The sequence below is a fragment of the Tamandua tetradactyla genome, chromosome 11 (genome assembly GCF_023851605.1).
Source record: "Tamandua tetradactyla isolate mTamTet1 chromosome 11, mTamTet1.pri, whole genome shotgun sequence".
Lineage (NCBI taxonomy): Eukaryota > Metazoa > Chordata > Mammalia > Pilosa > Myrmecophagidae > Tamandua > Tamandua tetradactyla.
This window is the reverse complement of record NC_135337.1, coordinates 31003084-31026299: the sequence shown is the minus strand read 5'-3', so window position 1 is coordinate 31026299 and position 23216 is coordinate 31003084. Positions and strand designations below refer to the sequence as shown.

The 23216-nt window shown below is 36.6% G+C and overlaps 1 long non-coding RNA gene across 1 annotated transcript in view; it reads left to right on the top strand.

The window, feature by feature from the left end:
- The first annotated feature begins 15368 nt into the window (after positions 1-15368).
- The window catches only part of LOC143650026 (uncharacterized), a 65896-nt gene continuing 58048 nt past the window's right edge, over positions 15369-23216 (top strand). Inside the window, exon 1 of the long non-coding RNA XR_013159319.1 lies at positions 15369-15739. This is a non-coding gene — a long non-coding RNA (uncharacterized LOC143650026). The remainder of the gene's footprint in view (positions 15740-23216) is intronic.

The following is a 23216-nucleotide window of genomic DNA, read 5'->3' as shown; positions in this document are numbered from 1 at the left end:
GGCCAACATCACCTTCATCCCAAAGCCAGATAAAGATACAAGAAAAGGAAAGTACAGACCAATGTATCTTATAAATATAGATGCAAAAATCTTCAAGAAAATACTAACAAACAGTATCAAACAACACATTAAAAGAATTATCCACTATGATCAAATGGGATTATCCCAGGAATGCAAGATTATCCCAGGGATGCAACATAAGAAAATTGATTAATATAATGCACCACATTAATAAAACAAAAGAAATCACCATCATCTCAACTGATGCAGAAAAGACATTTGACAAAATTCTTCTTTATGGCCCATAGTTCTCTAAGGTGTATCTATTATCAGTTTCTTTAGTCCCTGCTTGTGCATTCTTCCACTTGCTCTTGGTGCTTCCAGACACACAGGCCTTCCCACAATGTGATGTGCCATGCTGCACTTCACTACAGGCCTTCCTCTTTTGGTTACATTTACCAGTAAGGATCCCTCACCTCAAACCCTCAACTGTTTCATATCATAGTTCAAATATCTCTTCTTCAGGGAAGTCTTTTCTAACCCTGTGATGAGGCTAGATTCTCCCTGTTATAAGGTCTCATACGCAGCTTTCATTAACAGCAGTTAGCACAGCATGGAGGGATGCACTTATATATCCCACTATTTGATTACTGTCTGCCCCGAACATCCCTATACACTAGATTGTAAGCTTTGGGAACAACAGGGTGTGTCACTGTGTTCATATTGTAATCACAGTTCCTAGTGCAATGGCTGATATATAATAAATTCTCATTAATACTTGTTCAATATATTAATGAAAGCTAATAGAAGAGCTTGGGTGAGAATAAAATTATTGGGTCTATAGATTTTGAAGACATCAGCATAAAGTTAATAAATACTTGTTGGGAATTCATACAAGGAACTAAGTGGTTAATTAGACATAGTTTAGAAAGGCACCTGATCAGAAGGGTAGGATTCATGGCAGGACAAAAGTAATAGGTCAGAAGAGAGATACAAGGAACTGAGTCACCGATCAGTTTCAGGAAAGTCAGTCCAGCACCCTGGAGAGCTCCCAGAAAGAGACCACGTTTGGACACCTGGGAGCTTTCAAATGCTAGCCAGTATGACCTAAGTTTTCTCACCAACCACATGGCCAGAAACCTATGTAAGTACACTGCATGAGTTTTAAATAACTCTGTTAACATTACAACAGTACAAAATGATGCAATAGAGAGAAACAAAAAGAAATGAAATCCCACCACACAGAGATGACTATTAAACAATTCACTATTAACAGATAACAATGGTGAAAATGGGTCCATAAATAGTCCCTATTTATTTATCCCTGCTTTCCTTTATCATTAATCCTTCAAGTCCTTCAGTTTAATATACAAATTTTGTGGAATTAAATTTGTATACCTGAGATTATGTAATTAAATATATTTTGCTTGAGTTATAATTACTGTTTGTGTCAATCTCTTCTCCCTGGCTTGGGAGACAGTGAAGAGCACTGGTAAAACAAACCAGATTGGAATACCAAGGTTTGATTAGGTATTGTGATTTTTTATTTAACTCAGCCCTCTCCTTTTTTCAGCTCCAGGTGCATGTCCAGCTTCCTACTGGACATATTCATTTTAATATTCTATAGAAACCTTAAACTCAATTTGTCTGTAATTGATTTCATTAGTTTTACCTCAAATTATTCCACATCTTTTATTTTCTATCTTAGCTAATTTCAATACCAGCTACCTCCAATCCCTTTGAAGCACGGAAGAAAGAAAGGAAAGAGGGAAGCAAGAAACAAAGACAGTCATCTTCTATCATCAATCAAGCCACAAACCTCAAGGATTATCCTTAGCTCAATTTACTCTATCACCTACCAATCCAAATGACCGCAGTTGATTGCATCCATGGCGGGTTACATCTGCAATCAGCCAAGGGGATAGTCTTCCACAATTAGTGATGTTTAATCTAATCAGATGAAGGCCTTAAAGGAGAAGTCAGAAGAGAGAATCTCTCTCTTTCCTTCAACCAGCCACCCTTTCCTGATGGATTCATTGAAGACCTTCATCAGAGCTGCCAGCCCGTGGCCTACTCCATGGAATTGCAACTCATGCATCCCCACAACTGTGTGAGACACTTTGTTAAAATCTCATATTTACAGATATTTCGTTGGTTCTGTTTCCCTAGAGAACCTTGACTAATATAGCCGTGATAGTAACACAGCATTGTGCATGTAATTAGCAACAGTGAATTACATATTTGTGGTTAAAAAAATAAAGCACTTTCACAATATTATCTTATTTAATCCATACAATAAAGCTTTAATGTTATGGTTCTTGTCCTTTCAATTGAGCCCACAAAGCTCAGGCTGTGAGAATTTAGGAAACATGTCCAAGATCACTCAGTTAATGAAGTGGCTGAGTCTACCCAGCAACCGAGGTCCTCTCTCTTCCAGGGTCCCTGCCTTCGTCACTCTGTCACTCCTCATGCTGCCTCTCATTGGACAAGTTAGCAGTGTGAAACAGAAAAGGGAAGAGGGCTCCCTTTTTACTTTCTAATTTCACTTTCTTACCACTAGATACATTGATTCTGTCTCTCCTCACTGCTCTCTTCTTTCCCTCACCCCCCACCAAATTTTGTTGATTGAATCTCAAAAGCTTGTGTCATAAGCAGCGTATGGGCAGATGGAAATTGGCATCTAATTCCTGTGATTCTTGAGTGATTTGTTTAGACTAGACATACACTTTTCAGTCACTCACCTGAAATTTTTAACTGCCAAGACAGCACTAAAAACACTTGATGGCAGCCCATGCAAATTCTTCTGGTGTTGGGGTAGGGGAAAGACAATGTGACTAGCTTAAAATTACAAGATAACAGTAATAGTAGCAATTTAATTTTTCCTTGTTCCTAAAAATTTATACCATGCAGCCATCCCTGGAATAGCTGATATCATTCCCAATTTTAGATTCATTTTTATAGTTTCAATGTTTTTTATAGTTGAAGTCAATGCATGATTCATCAATAAAAATTATTTTACCTATAATTTATAGGTAAAAGACTTAAGGCAGGGAGACTCAGACATTTTATTCTATATAATAACAATTATTATTCCTTTCTGACCAACTTCATGAGGACACAACTTGGCAACCCCTGGCCTTATATCCACAATGTGCAAATCTTGCCTCCTATCCCAGGTTTTTGCCATTAAGCCTGAGGCCTGGGACACATAAAAACCCTCAGTACTCACTCAGGCAACTCAGAAATGCAAGGCAGGAGATTTAATGTCCATGGAGAGAATTTCTAACCAATGGTAGTTGGGATTCAGCGGATAAATTCTTGTCCCTTTCTCCCCCAGTGGACACTGTCAACTGTATCCCACTACCTCTACTTCTGCTTTCAATATCTTTGTTTCTCAACCTCCAGCACTACTTCAGCTGGCACAGAAGTCTCTGTTGCTATCATCTCTTAAATAATAACTGCCACCTCCTTCCCTGCTGCTGTTCTTGCTTTCTCCTTATTCACCTTATTCATCCCACCCTTCTCCCTTCTCCCTACTCTGGCACTGACAGAGCTGCCACTTTTTCTTTTTACCGAACGAATCTCTCATTGTGCTCAGAAGCCATGATCTGCTTAAAGAATAAGACATTTTGGCTTTTCTTTTAACATTGCAGACTCCATATAAAGGTGCTTTAGTTCCAACGAGTTACTAAGCAAAGACAGTAAACAAAGAAATTTAGAAATTTAGAGATCATCTAGTCAATCTCCCTTGTTTTATAGATGAAGAAATAAGAGATTCAAGAAGTGACATACATGATAGTGATAGAGGTCAGAATAGAGGTCACCCTTAGGGAGGCTAAAGAGGAGGGTCACAAAGAAGGCTTCTGGAGGAATGATAATGTTCTATTTCTTTATGTGGATGTTGGTTATATTAAATATGCACTTCATGAAAATTCATTGAGCTGTGCATTTAGGATTTGTACAATGTTTGTATGTGCTGTATTTCAACAAAAAGTAAAACAAAACAAAACAACAAAAATAGAAATAACATGCACAGTTCCAGTAATCTATTGTTGAATAATAAATTACCCTAAAACATAGTGGCTCAAGCAACAGCTATTGCATGATTCCTCAAAAGTCTGCAAGTCAGTAATTAAGGTAGAGACTGACTAGATGATTCTTTTCTATGCAGTATTGACTGAGGTCACTTGGTGGTATTCATCTAGCAGATGGACTGAATTCTGGAGGGTCTATGTCTCTTACGATTGGATAGCTAGAAGGCTGGATTTGATTGGGACTGTTTATCAGACCACTAATGTGTTTCCCCTGCTACACTAGAGTCTCAGGTTAGTTGGATTTTTCTACATGGTAGTTCAGAGTTCTCAGCTCCATTCCAATAGACAAAAAATAGAAGCTGCTAGTTTCTTAAGGTCTGAGTTCAATTGACATAACTCATGGGAAATGAGAGTAAGGCTGAACAATGGGATGTCTTCAATAAATGTTGGGTTGAATCAAAGAGGGTTTTTAAACATTGATTTTCATGAAACTCTGAGTTTTCCTTTAATTTGGATCAGAGTCTGAGTCATCATGAAAGTCTGTAGAAGAGTAAGATTGGAAATTATTCTGGATGCTACCATTTTGTTCAATTATTTGTCTGTCCTTCTCTGTTACTTTTACTGACTTCTATTTTAATTCCTCCTCCTTCTTATCTGTGGGCTGTCCCAAGTTTTAGTCCATCTCTTGCTGTATTCCAGTTACTTTATCACAACCTTGAAACATTTATGTTCATGATTTACAAATATATTTCTCTATTCTCTCCCTAACCTCAACTCCAGGCTCTTCTCAATTCCATTGTGAATGGTTCTAAGTGAATTTCATTGTACTTCAGATTCAGCATAATCTGAAATAAAATCCAAATAAAAATAGTCTATTCAAAACAAAGAAGTCATTATTATCTCCTGAAACAAGTTCTCCCAAGTCCCCCATCTTTTCCACATCACTATTTTTTATATTCTTGGCTTGGAACTTTGGAGTCATCCTTGACTTTCTCTCTTCTTTATCAGTACCTGGGTTTATTGAGCAAGTTCTGTTATGGTTTCTCTCTTTTGAAACGTCCACTGAATCCATACCTTTTCCCCTGTCCACACTACCACTAACCTTATCTGGATCTTCATCCTTATGCTTCATTCCCATTCCCATTGGCTTTTATGGCTCATCCCTCTTCTTTTTATCCATCTTGCATACTGCTGTCAGACCCATTTTCTTCAAATGATGATTATAGCACGTCAGTTCTCCTCTAGAACAAATTTATAAAGTTGCCTTCAAATTCCAATAAAAAGATCTCTATCAGGATTTTAAGGTCCTCTGCCCCGATACTCTTACCTTCCAGGTCCATCCCAATCTAATTCCATCTACTTGTAACAACCATGTTTCTTAATACCGCTCAATAAAAACTAATTCTATAGGATTTTATAATAAATAAAAATTTAAAAATTAATAAAAACCTTTTATTTATTCCTTTTCCTGTTTTTCTTATAGTATCTTCTTCACTAGAATAATAGGTAATACAACTTTGTGGTTAATAGCTCTGGATCTACAGTTAGATAGATTTGGGTTTGAACTCTGGCTTACCACTATAATGGCCTTGTTTAAATTAACTTCAGATTCTTAGTTGCTATTTGAAAAATGGTTATAATACTAGGGTTGTTATCATATGGGAAGTGATAATACATGTAAAGCACATTAGCAAAAGCTCTATAAATGTTGACTAATTATTTTATTCTCTCTTTTCTCCTCTATCTAATCATCTTTCAAACTTGTACATCTTATTGCTCTTGTAGCACCTTGTGCTTACCAATATTACAATATTTGTCATACTATCTTGAAATTTCCTTCTTACCCCCTTGAGATTAGGAACAGGGTCTTATTCATAATGGTACTCCTAGGGCCTGACATGTAGAAGCTGCTCAATAAATGAGTGTTGAATGAGGAAATGAGGCCTTTTTTGGCCATTCCAAACCTAATTAATCTTCTCTTTTCTCAATGCATATAATAATTATAATGTTTACCACATAATTAAACATTTAATTATTTAATGTCTTATATTGTTTCATACATTTTATTTCCTCAGTTAGATTGGGTATTCCCTGAAGGTACACAGTTATCTAATAAATACTTATTTAATGATTGTACAATACATGGTAGGCACTCAGCAGATTTTTGTTAAAAGACTGAGAGAAATGCTTCATCTCCTTTTTTCCATTATTGACCTGTCCAATAGGCATTTGTAGGATCTTAGTTGCTAGAAGGCAAATGGAAGAGACAGAGAGCTTTTGCCCCAGTGGATGGTGGTATATAAGTACCCTCTCAAATTCATCTCATTTCTTTGGAAAGCCAATTACAAGTTCACAGGAACCATAGTCACATTTATAACACATCAGCATGTGGCAAATAACTACAATAACTTCCTATATTCTCTATGATAGTCTCTACAATCTAGATAGTAAGAGCATGATATACTTAAAGAACAAACTGATTTAAAGTACCAAAAAGGTATCCTCCCATTTCAATAAAGCAAAGAGATTTATTAGGACTGGGAGTATAATGAAATATATTTTTATAGGCTGAGCTTACATAATTTCCTAAGAATTTTTCTCTATCTTGCTGTGAAGTTTTTCTGATAAATGCTTCAAAAGTTATATATATATTGCTAATTTTAAGAATTCCATGTGTGAATAATATTTGTGATAATCTAATTTAAGGGGTGTCTTACTTTTTAACTTAGCAAAAATGTTTCCAAGAAAAGTAAAATTATTTAAATAAAATTGTTTTCTTTACTTCCTTGAAATAATTCTTTTTTTTTTTTTTTTTTTAGTGACTAGATTTTAAGTTTTTTCTGCTTCTTAAACTCAGGACTTTTAGAAATTATCATTTGAAAATTGTAATGAAGAGATTATACTCTCAATCTATAAGACGGTTGTATCAATTAATTCTGTATCAGGTAGAAATGTGTTTTTTATAACACATTTTAAATAACAGAAAATCTAATTATAATAAATTAAACAGATAAGGATTTACGTGTGTTATATGGTAGTAATTATAACAATAGCCAGCATTTATTATACACATGTTATATGCCAGGCACATTTTCTAGATGCTTACATGAATTACTAATTAAACCTTTACAACAAATTTATAATATAGATATTATTTTGTATTATTATCCCCTAATTTATAGATGAAGAAATGGAGCCATGAAGAAAGGAATTAAGGAATTTGTCAGATTTTACATAACAAGAAGTTCAGCAGTCCAGGGTTAATATAATTTTCAAGGATATTAACAATGTTAATAGCTGTTTCCTGCTATTTTTGTGCATTACCTTTATCAGCATTTGTCTTATGTCCCCTTATGGTCACAAGATAGCTGCCACTACTCCAGGCATTGTGTTCATTACAGAGATAGAAAAAGGGAAAGGATGAAGAATAAAGGGAAAAAGGTTAAATGGGCATGCCAGTCAAAAGTGTTTTCCCCAAAACTCAAAGCTTTTAGTGAAAGCTTTCCCTCTCCTCACACCCCACAGCTACTGCTTCTATTTTATTGACTAGAATTGTATCATCTGGCCAGCTTTGGGGGGAGAGTGTGGAAAGGTTAGTATTTTAGCTTTCCAAACTTTCTCAGTACGTTAAGGCGGTGTCTCTAGAAAGGGTTTGGGGCCTTGGGGTTTATCATAGCACTATTATTTTTCATTGGCTAGTTTGTAGAACTCATAATCAAGTGGAATTCTGTGCATTTCATACCTTAGCTGTCACTGCTGAAACTCATGCTGTCATACACTGGTCACACCATAAATTGGTTCAGGGCTTTTGGAAAATAATTTTTAGTTTATATTGGGAGAAATTAAAAAAAATTATATCTCGGGTTTCATATAAGTACTGGGTAAACCAAGTAGGAGCCCAACCCTAAAGAAGTTGGTACATGGATACGCTGCTGTGATAAAAGAGAAAAGTCAAAGATCTAACCAGGAAAAAAAGAAATACATTTAGAAGGTGAGGAGATTGACAGGTGGATCAAGACCAGTGGCCAAAAGACTTAAACGAAGCAAGATGATGCACAGACTAGAATGGCTGGTTCAGAATCTGATCTGAAAACAGAAGATAAGTGTCAAATCAAAGGATATAGTTGTAGCTGCCTTACAGGGCCCTGCCAAGATGGAAATTGACCTAATTATTTCACAGCTAGAATTTATCTTAGGGAAATAACCCTGAGAAGTGAAAAATGTGTAACTATGAAGTACAATTTAATTATGTAAAAATAAGTTAAGAAAACAATGGACTATTCATTTGCTGGAATATTGTATATGCATTATAATTACACTTGCTTTTTTTAATATGATGAAAGCATGGATGGGTGGTGCGATGGTGGCTCACTGGCAGAATTCTTGCCTGCCATACCACAGACCCAGGCTCGTTTCCTGGTACCTGTCCATGCAAAACCAAAAATAAATAGATAAAAAGTAAAAACATGGAAAGACATAATAAATATTACTGTTAATGGGATTTTCTTTTCTTTTTGTTGTATGCTGTATGCGTTAATGGGATTTTGAGCATGATGCTTTTTCCTATTTTCAAACTTTGTATAATATGATTATAGTATATTATGATTACATTTAAATAAAGCCTCAGGTGTTCATCTATATATATGTGAATATATATTTTGATTCCTTAATCATCGTGGGTTTTATTGTAGGCAAAGGGTTAACAAGGCCATTTTCCTTTCTCCATGAAAATGTGGTCCTTGATTAACTCTCCAGCTCTGTTCCCCTGGTAACCTAATAAAAGTAAACTGTCAACTACGTTACTAGGCAACCTTGCTTATGATAAAAATGACCAATGATTGGGCAGCTGTATCTGGACTGGGAGGGATTGCAAATGAACTATAAATACATGATAGGAAGTCATTGCTTTGGATTTCCCTGAGCGTGGGGATTCTTGTAATTGGCATGCCCCTTGTGAACAACCTGGAAGCTATGCCTGTGGAACTCTTATAAGAGATTTTAGTTCCTGTTGGACAAAAGGTTTCTAAGCAGGGTGATTTCCACACCTGCCAAATACAAGTCTCATTCCTTTTTACCTGAGCTGTCACCCAGAGAGTCAAAGAAGATAGCTCCTGGGCAACTGGGGGCTACTGCATAGATTCCCTTGAGAATTATTCCTACAGAATAGTAATACATGATATTGCTCTGGTGGCAAGCTATGGTCCCTGCCCTATATCCTTCTGAGTAAACTGATGCTATGTATGAATTCTGATAGTCTTGTGAATGTGAATATTTAGCTTAGCCTAAGAGGACCTGTTGGTAGACATTGCAGCTTAAACATCCCACTGAGGTTGTTAACTTTCACTTTAGTATATTGGATAAAAATATAAACCCTCTAGCCAGACTGCTTGGGCCCTGACTCTTGCATTTATAAGCAGTTTGACATTAAGCAAGTTATTAAATTATCTGGGCCTCAGTTTTCTCATCTGAAATTGCAGATATTTCTATCCCAAAGAATTGTTGAAAGGATTAAATGAGTTGCCACACTTAGAATAAGGCCTGTCATATTATAAATACTCAGAAAATATTAGCTATTATTACAAATCCATAAAAGTTCCTCTAGATTTAAGCAAATATGATCATCCCTACTCATTCATTATTCATTTGGTTTATATACAGGTTTTGCTCAAATTACAATAATTATCATGTTGTATCAGTCAGGATCCAATTAGTAGAGAGGAACCACAAAGTAAATTGTCTATAATAAGGGATTATTAACTATACAGAGGATTAGAGTTATGAGGGATTGGCTAGTAAGAAGTAAAGAGAACTCTAAAGAGAATGGGAATAACAGATGTAGGCAGCACCACTACCCCTTGCGCTGAAATAATGGACCCAAGGAAGAGCCCCATGCCCTCATACCCTGAGCTGAGTTTCAGACCCTGATGGAGAGAGCAAGAATGCGGCTTACTGGATGGCAGAGAAGTTGCTGCAGCGCTGCACAGGCAAAACTTACGGGAAATTCATCCTTGGAACTTGCCATAAATCTGCCCTCTAATGTGTCAGGAAAAGCTGTTTACAGGGAATTGACCCATCAGAGACACTCTACTACAAAATGGCCTGGGAGGGTATTGAGGGAAGCTGCTGGCTTCTGGGTGCCACTGGTTTTTGGGTGCTTCTAGCTGCACTGCAGGAACTGGATGCTGGAGAAACATCCCACACTGCAGGTGCTGGCTCCAACGGAAGCTGTACGTGCTGGAGGGCAAGGGCTTGGTGGGAGAAGCTCTGGAGAAGCTGTGCACACTGCGAGATCTTGCTGAGAAAGCACACTGAACCAGGAAGGAAAGCCCTTGCATCCTGTACGGTCTCATTCAGACCCTCCTCTTACAAAGCTTAACATCTTGTCAGCTGGTGAAGGAAAAATATTTTAAGTTTGCATCCATTTTTCATAAAGCAGGTATTGAAGGGTGATTTTGGAGCCAGCAGGAAATAAATTGATAAAGTGCACACTATATTTTAAATGCAGTCTAAGTTTGCTATATCTTGCAGTATTTATGTCATATATGGAAGTTTAAAATTTGGATTAAAAAGAAAGGAATTTTAACAAATGCTTTTAAAATTTATTTGATTTTATTTTTTTTCACGTGGGCTGGCACCGGGAAATGAACCCGGGTCTCAGGCCTGGCAGGTGAGAATTCTGCCACTGAGCCACCATCACATCACCCTTGACACTTGCTTTTGATTTGATTATTAAGGAAACACTCATTTTTTTTTTGACGTTTGAGATGTATTTCCCTTTTCAGACCAGTGAAAGCAAACTCCATGAGGACAGGGAATATCTTTCTTTGACTTCTCTGATTTGTCTGATCATTTGCATTTTTCTCTCTGCATAATGAATATAAAAGGTCTTCTAGCTCTTTTCCACAAGAGATATTAGCTAGTAATTGAGAGTTTGTAGGTTTATAAATATAGTACTTTATAACATTCCCTATGACTTTAAACGATAAAATCTGTGTAATTTCCTAATGTTTTAAATACCCTCCTCAAATTTTCACATTTTTTTGGTTCTGATTATGAAAGTGAGTCGAATGCTATCACTGAGTTCTTTTATATATTAACATATGTGTAGGTAGTAGACAACTCCAGGTTTCAGTGGCTTAACACAACAAAAGTTTATTCTACTAACTGAATATCCACATGCAAAAAAGAATTTAGACCTGTATTTAATACCACATACAAAAATTAACTCCAAAGGGATCACAGACCTAAATTTAAGAGCAAAAACTATAAAACTTCTAGAAGAAAACATAACAGAAAATCTTTGTGACTCTAAGGAAAACCATTCTTAAATATAACACCAAATGCATGTTCAACTTAAAGATAAATTGGACTTAATTGAAATAAAAAAAAAACAAAACACCTTTTCAGCTTCAAAAGACACCAGTAAGAAAATGAAAACACATGCCACAGACTGGGAAATATATCTGAAATTTATGTATTTAACAAAGGACTTGTATCAAGAATATATGAAGAACTCTTATAACTTGACAGTAAAGAAATAAAGAACCTGGCTAAAAAGTGGGAAAAATATTTGAATAGACACTCATCAAAGAAAATATAAGAATGGCTAATGAGCACATGAAAAGAAGTTTAACATTATTAGCCATTAGGTAAATGCAAACTGAAACCACTTCATTCCCATTAGAATGACTAAAATAAAAAAGATAGACAATAACAAGTATACTGGTCTCCTGTCTGTGATTACAAATATAATGAAATGGGTTACTTAAAAAACGGGTACTTACTGGCTCATGGTTCTGAGGCTAGAAGATGTTCAAAATTGAGGCATCAGCAAGGCAATGCTTTCTCCCTGAAGACTGTGGCATTCTTGTGCTGGCTCCAAGTGATCATGGGTCCTTGGCTTTTCTGTCACATGATGATGTAGATGGTGACAGAGTCTCCTTTCTCTTCCTGATTCTGTGGATTTCTAGTTTCTTCTCCATGTAACTTTCTTTTAAAAAATCCTCCAGTAATAGGATCAAGGCTCCATCTCATTCAACCCACTCACCTTAACTAAAAATGGTATCTTCAAAAGGGTCTGTTTACAATGGTTCATATCCACAGGAATGGAATTAAGATTAAGAACATGTTCTCTCCCCACCCTAGGGTACATAACTCAATCTACCACCACAAGTATTGGTGAGACTGTGAAGAAATTGGAACCTTTCCACATTTCTGGTGGTAGCAATACTTGGGAAAACAGTTTTGTCATTTCTAGAAATGTTAAAGAAAAAAAAACTTGTTCTACAACTCAGCAGCTCTATTCCTAGGAATCTACCCAAGAGAAATGAAACAAAATGTCTACACAAAGCCTTGTACACTTAATGTTCACAAGCAGCTTATTCATAATAGACGAAAGTTGGAAACAATTCAAATGTCCATCAGTTGGTTAATGATAAACAAAAGATAGCACATTCATACAATGGAGTACTATTCAGGAATAGAAAGGAAGAACTACTGACACCTGCTACAATAGGGATCAACCTCAAAAATATTATGCTAAGCAAAAGAAGTCAGCTGCATATAGACTATGTACATACTGTATGACTCCATTTAAATGAAATGGTCAGAAAAGACATCTACTGAGACAGCAGATTGCATGGTATTGCTGTGGGAATGGGGGTTGGCTGCAAATGTACATAAGGAATATTTTGGGGGTAATGCAAATTTTTAAAACTGGATCAAGGTGATGGTTGCACAACTTTAGTCTCTGTTTAGTGCAGTTATTTAGGTCTCATAGTGACAGATGCTCTAACTTAACACATGCTTCCATGATCACCATAGCAGGGGGAAAGTGAAATGTGCCTCTGCCTCTTAAAGAGTCTGCTAGGAAGTGATAAACATCACTTTCCCTCCCATTTCATTGGTCAACGTAGGATACATTTTTGAGCTGGTTTGAAGCTGTCTTGTACTCCAGAAAAGTCAAGTTTTTTAACCCTCATTTGATATTGCTAGGTGGAATCTTTTTGATCATTTCCATGGAGATGTGACTCACCCATTTGTGGGTGGTAACTTGTGATTAGATGATGTCCATAGAGATTTGTCTCCACCCATTCAAGGTGGCTTTGCTTACTGGAGCCCTTTAAGGGGGAACCATTTGGAAAAAGCTGGAGATGCGGAAGGAAGGTGTTCCCGAGAAGCGTTACGAAATGAGGTGAGAAAGCTAACAGACTTGCTGTTTGCCTTCCCTGCTGAGAGAGGTGTCCAGAACCCAAAAAACCCCAGCAGATGCCAGCCACAGGACTTCCCAGCTGACAGAGCCGCTCTGGACAGCATCAGCCTTTCTTGAGTGAAGGTAACCTCTTGCAGGTGCCTTAATTTGGACATATTGAAGGCCTTAGAGCTGTAAACTTACAACTTAATAAATTTCCCTTTTTAAAAGTCATTCCATTTCTGGTATATTGCATTTTCTGGCAGCTTTATAAACTAAAACACAAGGCCACACCTAACTTAAGGGAGCAAGACAGTACAATCTCACTATGCGTCTGAAGAGAAAAGAAACAATACTTGTGAACAACACTAATTGCTATCACAGAAATAATAATAATAATAAAAGGTACATTTTACTCTGGAATACTTTGCTTTGCACTTTTGAGGCATCGAACATTTGTTTTCTCTTAAAGTCCTAATCTACTGCATTCTGCTTAGTTAACGGTTAGCAATTTCTAAGACTGCAGATATTCTTTGCACTTTACTGTGCCTTCCTTAGTACCCTTAATTCACTGAGCACCTGGTTTTCTTAAATTAAACATTTAGTTATGACTTTAAACTCATATGTTTGCAGACAAAAAAAAAATTTTTTTTGTCAGAAGAGGCATCTTCAATTTTTCTGATATAAGGGATAAGAACACTTTTATTAGCCTAAAGAGGTCAAAAGTTAGACCTTTATGTGTAAATTACAGGATGGCAGGTTGTACATTTAAATAAGGAATAATTTTCTAATTATCAGTTTCTGAGATTGAAATGACCTCTAACGTATTGAATCACTGAAGATGCAGATATTGAGGCTTGATGATCACTTGACAGAAACATCAAGGAAAACTTAGAATGCTCTCCAAAACTGATGTTCTACATTAGGTTTAATGATACAGTAAATATATCTGTTTGCAAAGTATTTTTAACCCACTTTGACTGAACTTACGTTTTTGTTTTTTTGCATGGGCAGGCACCGGGAATTGAATCCCAGTCTTCTACATGGCAGGCAAGAACTCTGTCTGTTGAGCCACCATGCCCTGCCCTGAACCTAATTTTTTTTTAACTCAAAATTTTCCTGAGTTAAAAGCCTGAAGACTTTTGAAAACAACTTTATAAAAAGTTATATTATAATAGAATTCAGAGAAAATTTAGAGTTGAAAGGTAACAGATACAGTGAGGTTCTAGTACAGAAGCATTTACAAGATTCAGAAGATTAATCAGGAGTAGAAACGTAGAGGAAGGATTTGACAAAGTATTTAAAATCTCTGATGGTGTTGATAACCTGAATATGGATTACTTGTCAGATCCTGAAATCATAGGCTGTAGTTGCCCCTTTTGAAATACGAGAGAAAGAAATTAAGGCCCCAAAAGGTACTTTTTCAAATAAAAATATGGTAATCATTTTCCCTCTGAGGTAATACAGGACAAAAATATAAAATTTAAAAATATTTTGACAAGGTTATAAACAAAAATACCATAAGCTGCTGCTAGGAGGACCTGTCAGGTCAGGCATGAAGTCAGGCACAAGCACGCATTCTCAGTTAGTCACCTGAGACCCCTGTCGGCAGCAGAATGCTGGGCAGGCTAAAGATCTGCCCTTGTATAACAAGTTCTGTATTCCTAAAACAAACCACTTTGTTTTCTCAGATTTCTTTACAATTAGGAAGGATTGCAAAGCAGGTAAACAGAAAAATCTCTCATCATCATGAGAAAAGAAAAATCTAAAAATCTTCCTGAAAAACAGCTCCTGATAAGAAGTTCGGAGTAGAGAGATGATCGCTGAGCAAATTTTAATTCTGAGATCCAGGATGTCTTGCCCGTTAAAGGAAAATTCAACAACAGGCCTCAAGGTGAAGGTAAAACAAAAGTGCTTTAGCTAACGTTTTCTTCACGGATACAAAATCAGCACGACCAAATTTGCAAAACAGTTCCCGGTTTCTCGGGAAAAGAATATGCACCCGTGATACTGGACAAGATCTTTCCTTTATAAGAGAAATAGAATAAGACGTCCAGATTCCAGGAGCGCAACTTATTATTCTGTTAGCGCCGGCAGCGGAAGGATCTGGGTCTAGCGTCGTTAAAGAGTCCGTCTTTGTTCAGAATCAGTCGGTGCCGCAGAAAGCGGTGTTCTTCCGCGCTCGCCGCTAAGTCCCGCCCCGCCGAGGCTCTGGAGAGCTGCCATTCGATACTGGAGTCACTCCGCGCTCCCAGAATGCACTGGCAGTCCGCGGGAAACCAAAATGGCGAAGGGCTGTAGTGAAGTGGGGTGTGTTTGAGGCCGGTGTAAGAACGCCTACTGTACCCCAACCCTCACCCCCAGGACCTTGGCTTGTGCGTGCGTATGTGCGGGGTGCCCGGTGGGGTGGGTACCTAGTAAGTGCTCGGACTCGCAGGAGGAGCGCCCAGGGGAACGTGATTGGTTGTTTTTTTCCTGTATGAAGCGGTTGGTACCACAGAAGTGACCGAATGAGGTGAGAGACCTTGGCCTGGGAACCTACTCTTCCGGAGGAGGTGGGAGGAGAGGAGGAAGAAAGGAAGCAAGTATAAAAGAGAAAGATGGAGGATCGAGGTGGGGGTGGGGTAGGGTGGGGTGGGGTGGGGGCGGCAGTGTGTACATTTAAGAACCTTGCATTTGTGTGTCTGAAAAGGATGGAAAAAGAGTAGTCAGTGGGTGTTGGGAAAATATAAGGACCAAAGGAGCGAGCAAAGGGGTTGGAGGAGTCGGTTGGAGGAACAGGATGAAACGTTGAGACGGGGAAGCTGTGTTTGGAAGGGCAGGAAGGAACCTGGGGGCGGGAGACGGTTAGAGGGGCAGAATGAACCTGGTGACGAGGGGGTGGGGAACTGAGGGTAGGAGCCATTAAAAATTGGGGGCTGATGGAGATGTGGGGAGCAGAATGAAAGGGCTACCTGGGAGCTTAGGGCCCGCAAAGAGAAGTAGCAGCTTGGAGCCGGAGGATGGTAGACTTGTGTTGAATCAGAATATGTGGGTATAAGAGAAGGATAGGATGGAGTATGAGAATAAGGGGAACACTGAAGTGAGCCTCGGAGCAAATCCTGAAAGCTTAAAGGGAAGAGGTGGGAAGAAAAGTGTGAAATGGAGAAGTACCTTGTGTTTGGAGTGCACCAAAAATCTGAGGCATTTCTTCTTTTTAATTAAATCTAACTCTTATTCCTGCCCGAATGTGTATCTGTTTTACTATATTCAGTTTTATAACGGGTAATTACCGTTTAAGGGGTTTTAACTAATTGCCAAGATTTCTTAGCAACATATTTTGGTAGTGCCAGAACTCTGTTTTACAATCTGGTGTCCTTAGTAGGCTAGAATTTTTCTTTGGAAGCAATTAGTGGAAACGGATTTAACGGGGTGATTTGAGGAACAGTGAGGGAAACAATGGTAAAAAGGGTATGGAATGACACTTTATTCTAAAGGCATTTAACTTTGATTTAGAGCCCATCCAATACTATATTCAAATATGAAAATGTAGGTAGTCCCGTGCATAACATAAGGAAAGCACCGTGCGAGGTTAGACCTAGAAATATGTAAGTAGTGCGTGATTTAACTTGGCTCCAGTAACTTTCTCCTTTAGATTGATTCCACGTATCCCTCTTATATACCTTGCCTACACGCTGGTTTCAATTTCCATGTTTTTATTCTCTTGAGAGTGTTTTTTTGACAGTGGGTTACAACAGTCGAATTCATAAAAATAATGTGGGTAAAATAAAATGCGCTTAAATTCCCAGCAAATCCTTTAAAAAGTTTGAAAATGCTTTAATGGAACTGATTTGACTGCTTCAGGTACCCAATTGAAAGACTTGAATTTAAAATGACATAAAGTATTCTACTTTCGATTTGGAATGTTATACACACTCCAAGCATTTGAAGTGATGGTTTGAGAGGGATTACAAAGTGAAGTTTTTTTTTCTTTTTTTTTTAAGATTCTTAAAAAAAATGCTTTAAATTCACATTTAAATGTGCTCAACTTCAGTTTTATTTAAGTGCTAAAAGTGTCTAAAATATTGAATTAAGAATGCACCCATTTCCCAATAATGTTTATTTATAAATACCCCACTGCTAATGGGTATTAATGCAAATCTGTACTTCTCAGGTTGAAATAAATGCACACAGAATTTCAGAATTAGAAGTATAGAAATCGTGTTAAACTTCTTTTTCTAGATGAAACCAAATCTATTTAATAATCCTTTAAATTATGCCTATTTACTTAAAGCTCCAGAAAGGGATTTTATTCTGTTTGTTTTCTATGGTTGGTAAATTCTTTGATATAGATCATGCATATATACCATTTAATCAGATCTTTGAAAGAATTATGTTTTATCTTTACATCTGACTTGAAGAAACTAGTGTGATAGTGATAATCTACTTTAACAGATGACAAAATTTACCTCTTCTGAGTTGCTGTGACTAACATCTATTCTGAAGTAAAACCTGACTTGTCTTTCACTTAGTCTAAACTTATAGGAAAAATACTCCTTGGTTTATATTTTTATGCTTTATTTCTCCTGTTCTTCAGGGTAATTTGTTTGTTGTAGTAGAATACAATATAACAGCCTAGTATATGGAACATGGACATTTCCATCTGGCTGTTTCTTATGTGTTAGTACAGTGCTGTCCAATAAAGTTTTTCCAATGATGGCAGTCTTATTAATATATTTGCTCTGTCCAGCATGGTAGCCACTAGCTACATGTGATTATTAGCACTTGAAATGTGACTGAGAACTGAATTTATAATTTTATTTAATTCATTAAAATGAAAATTTTTGATCACATGTGACTAGTGGCTGTCATTTTGGATGGCATACAATAGTGGGTTAATAGGAGTTATTGCATCCTATGTATTAGGAATTGTCACATCCATAATCTGCGATTTCTTGCCTTATAACTGAAGAAATTCAAATTCTTTTTGTATATTTCAAAGATGAAATCTTTTTTTTTTTTTTTTTTTTTTTTGCGGGGGGTACATGGGTCGGTAATTGAACCCAAGTCTGTTGCATGACAAGCGAGCATTCTACCACTGAACCACCCATATATTCTTCATTTTTGCTGCTCAGGTCTTCTGTCATATGTCTGTTTTCATGAAACATTGCAGAAGAATAATGAAGGTAGCGACTTCTCTGGTACTTTTAAGATTTAAGATTCTGCTTATGTCAGAAACAACTATAACAAAAATGGATGTTAGGCAACAGTAACAAATGTACAGCACCAATACTGTGGGTCAGTAGTAGAGGGGAATAAGGGATAAAGGAGGATTCGGGTTTTCTTTTTTCTTTTTATTTCTTTTCTAGAGTAATGAAAATGTTATAAAATTGATTGTGGTGATGTGTGTGCATTTATATGGTAATACTGTGAGCCTTTGTATACTTCATATAGCTTGTATGGTGTGTTAATATATTTCAATAAGAGTGTATTAAAAAATGAAATTTAGGAAGGCTAATTGTTTTTTTAAAGTTCACTTTACAATTTTTACACATCAGTTTAAAAAGAGCTTTTTATTAAGGAAAATTTCAAATATATACATAGTGAACCAGAACAGTATAATGAATTTCTGTGTATCCATTAACCAGCTTCAGTAGTTCTTATTTTATCTGTACCTCTACCTGTACTTCACTCCATTATTCCTTTTTTTTTTATATGGGCAGGTACTGGGAAGTGAACCCCGGTCTCCAGCATGGCAGGCGAGAACTCTGCTACCGAGCCATCGTTGCCCGCCCATTATTACTTTTTTAAAGTTTTTTGGTAAAATTTACACATACTGAAATGCACAAGTCTTAACTACTAATGAAAACTTTGAATAGTATGATTACAATGGTACAGTGAATCCCCCCATGCACCCATTTTTTAAGAAACAGTTTTATTAAGACATAATTCTCATACCATATTTACTTGTAGACAGATTGACTCTTTTAAGGTGTGTAATTCAGTGGTTTTTAATATATTCACAGAGTTGTGCAGGTATCATCACTACCTAATTTTAGAACATTTTGTTCATCACGGAAAGAAAACTTGATTACATTAGCAGTCACTCCTCATTTCACATTTAAGAAACCATTGCTAATTGAAGGGAACTGTACAATTTTGACAAATGGATATACCTGTGTAACTTATAGCCTTATCATGGTATAAAGTATTTCTGTTTTCTCAGAAATCTCCGTTGTGGCCTTTCCCAGTTATTCCTTCCTGCCCTCCTTTCCCCCCATTACTCTTCTCATTTTTTAACCTTAGAATAGTTTTACCTGGAACTTCGTATAAATGGGATCATAGTGTATGCATACCAGCTTTTAAAAAATTTTTCATCTTGTTTTATAAAGCTAGAATGCAGTCTTAACTTGAAAATCACATTGTGCAAGGGATTTTTGTGGTAATTCTTAAGTCACCACTACAAAATTGTTTCATGATAATCCTGACAAATACAAACTTTTTAACTTATTTTTTGAATGGTTTGTGAAGGCAGTTCTCATATTTAAACTGAGTAGGTACTTATAAGTAGATAGTTCCAAATGTTGCCTAGGATGAAGATTTAAAAATTAGGGAAACAGGGCAACATAGAGGAATCCTTGTGGTGATGGAAATATTGATGTTTTGACTGTATCAATGATAATATTCTGATTGTGATATTGTTCTATAGTTTTACAAGATGCTACCATTGGGAGAAACTAGGTAAAGGGTGGAATTTTCTTGTGTTTATTTATGACTGCATATAAATCTACAATTATCCCAAACTAAAATGTTTAATAAAAAAATAAAGGAGAACAAAGTGGAATAAAGTAGGCATAGCAAGAACATGCAGAATTTGTTTGATTTTGGTAGCCAGGTGCTAAAAATAAACTCAAGATGAGCTTTTGTTTTTCCCTGTCCTTTCTACTGAAGTTTGTACTGCAGGAAAAGCTTCCATAATTTTGTTTTGGTCAGAGCGGATGGGGCATAGTGGTCTTGTGGAAATTACTAAATATACTTTGAAAATTTGGGTCTGAATTTAATCTAATAGCTCCGCAGCAGCCATAGTTTCTTTACCTGTAAAATGGGGATGGTGCCTGTCTGTGTTATTCACAGGATTGTTGGGAGGATCAAGGACAATATAGGAGAAAGCACTTTATAAATTCTAGGTGCAATATAATTGTATGGTATTAATTAACAAAGTCTTTTTTCCAAAAAGAGTTGTAATAGAGAACAAGAAAGCCATGTGTACCTGTGGTGAAGCCTCTACTTGATGTACTACAAACACCCTATACTGTCTTCCTTCTCAGACGAGTATGTCTAATACTAAATGAGTAATTTGTTCTTTCCCTATTAATTATAGTTTCAAACATGTTAACCAACCTGCTATATTCCCTATTGAGTATAATATATTTGGAAGCCTTATTAAACCAAAGGTTGAATGTTAAAAAGCCATATATAGTTGCAGTCTAAAAAATACTGGTACTAGATATTTTAGGATGTTTTGTAAATTGCTGACCAGCCCTATTCTAATTGATGTTAGATATGTTCTAATTGATGTTAGATATGTACAAAAACAACAATCAAGACCAGTTTCCAGATCATGCCCGGAAGATTTTGACTTGGTAGGTTTGAGATGAGCATTTGTGTTTATTTGTACTTTATTTGTCTCACTTGATTTTGTTTTACAGCCAGGATTAAGAAGTACTAGATTTTGTTCTAGGGTCAAATTCAGAAATATACCAGCTCTTATTAAAACATTACTGCATTAATTTGTTAATGCTGCCAGAATGAAATATACCAGAAATGGAATGGCTTTTTAAAAGGGAATTTGTTGCATTACAAGTTTACAGTTCTAAGACCGTGAAAATGTCCAAATTAAGGCACCAACAAGAAGTTACCTTCACTCAAGAAAGGCTGATGCCATCCAGAATACCTTTGTCAGATGGGAAGGCACCAGGTTGGTACCTGCTGATCCCTTCCTCCAGGACTCAGTTGTTTTCAGCCTCTATTTCCTGTGGGGGTTCCTCACTTGACTTCTCAAGGGCTGACTTTCATTTCCTGGCTTCCCTTGACTCTCTCCAGAGTCAGGTTTGCTTAGCATCTCACTGGAAGGCACATGGTGATGTTTGCTGGGCCCTGCATCCTCAAATGTTTGGGTATCCTCTTGGCTCTGTTGCCTCAGTCGCTTCTGCTCTCCAAGTCTCTGTATCTGAGGTTTCTCCAAAACATTTCTTCTTTTAAAGGACTTTAGTAAACTAATCAAGACTCACCTTGAATGGGTGGAGTCACATCTCCAGCTAATCAAAAGGCCATACCCACAGTTGGTGTGTCAAATCTCCATGGAAGTAATCTAACCAAAAGGTCACACCCACAATTGGGTGTGTCATATCTCCATGGAAACAGTTTAGTCAAAGTTTACCACCCTGAACAATAGGTCTGGCCCTACACGATTAGATCAGGATTAAAACTTGTATTTCTTCCTGGGTACATAATAATTTCAAACTGACACAGTTAACAAGAGCTGTTCAAAAGAAAGACTATTCCCGGTGCCTGCCCATGTAAATAAATAAAATTAAATTAAAAAATTCATACTTGAATTTAAAAAAAATTTAGAATGCTTCCTTTACACTTATGTTTAAAATATTTTTATATCAATGATTAATATAGTTAGTGGAGCTTTGAGGTCTGAGGACTTTGTGGACTGTTAAATATTTTATGAAATCTCATTTATCTGCTGTGATGTAGTGAATTTTCTTTCAGAGAATGTTTAAACAGAGGCTAGATAACTATCTGTAATTAAGAATATGAGAAAGGGGGATTTTTTCATTAGCTAGAAAGTAAAAATGACCTTACAGGTAAGTTCTAGAGCTAAGATTCTAGGTTGTAATGAAAACAACTAACACTAATTTTCCTGTAAGAATGATGAGAATTGTCAGTGGGGAATAGAATACTTTCCAAAGTTAAGTTACTCCTGAGTGTCCTTTTTTCTAGTTTTCTCTAGGTTCTAAAGTTTTTTCCACTCTTGATAGTTTTCTAAATCCATTTCTTGAATTTTTCTTTCTCAGAGACAGGCTGAAAAACATGATATTATCACCTTAATTTTTTTGTTTTAGGTGTTTCATTGCCACTCATTCCAGGCAAACAAAAGTGGTTATGTGTAAGGATTTTAAAATATTAGACCATTTTTATAGTTCATTATACTCCCTGGCATTGAGTCTTAATCTTTGTTGTCTCAGAGAATCACTTTCCACTCTTAATTGTAGAGGACTATGCTGGCTTAAAAGGATTTTGTACCCTAGAAAAACTATGTTTTAATCCTAATCAGTCTTAGGGGAGCAACAGTTTCTTCTGATCCCTATTTAGCATAATAGGTTGTAGACTTGATTAGATTATCTCCACAGAAATGTGGCTCACCCAATTGTGGGTATTAACCTTGGTTAGAAGGAGATGTGACTCCACCCATTCCAGGTGGGTCTTGATTAGTTGACTGGAATCCTTTAAAAGAGGTAGCATTTTGGAGAGAGCAACAGAGCCATGAGATAGCCATAAAAACTACCAGAGCCCATGCAGCCAGAGACTTTTGAAGATGAAGGAAAACGGCCCCAGAGAAACTTCATCAAACAAGAAGCCTAGAGAGAAAGCTAGCAGATGTTGCCATGTTCGCCATGTGCCTTTCTAATTGAGAGAAAAACCGTAAACTTCATGGGCCTTTCTTAAGTGAACAGTTTCTTAAGTGAACACTTGTTGGTGCCTTAATTTGGACATTTTTATAGACTTGCTTTAATGGGGGCGTTTTCATGACCTTAGAACTGTAAACTTGCAAATTCATAAATTCCCCTTTTAAAAGCCATTCCATTTCTAGTATATTGCATTCTGGCAGCTTGCTAACTAGAAGAAGGACTTTAAAGAACTTGTTTTTCATGGGCTATTTCTACCAATATTTACTGTATTAGAAATTAAAATTGAGACAGTTTTAAAACAAAACTACTCAT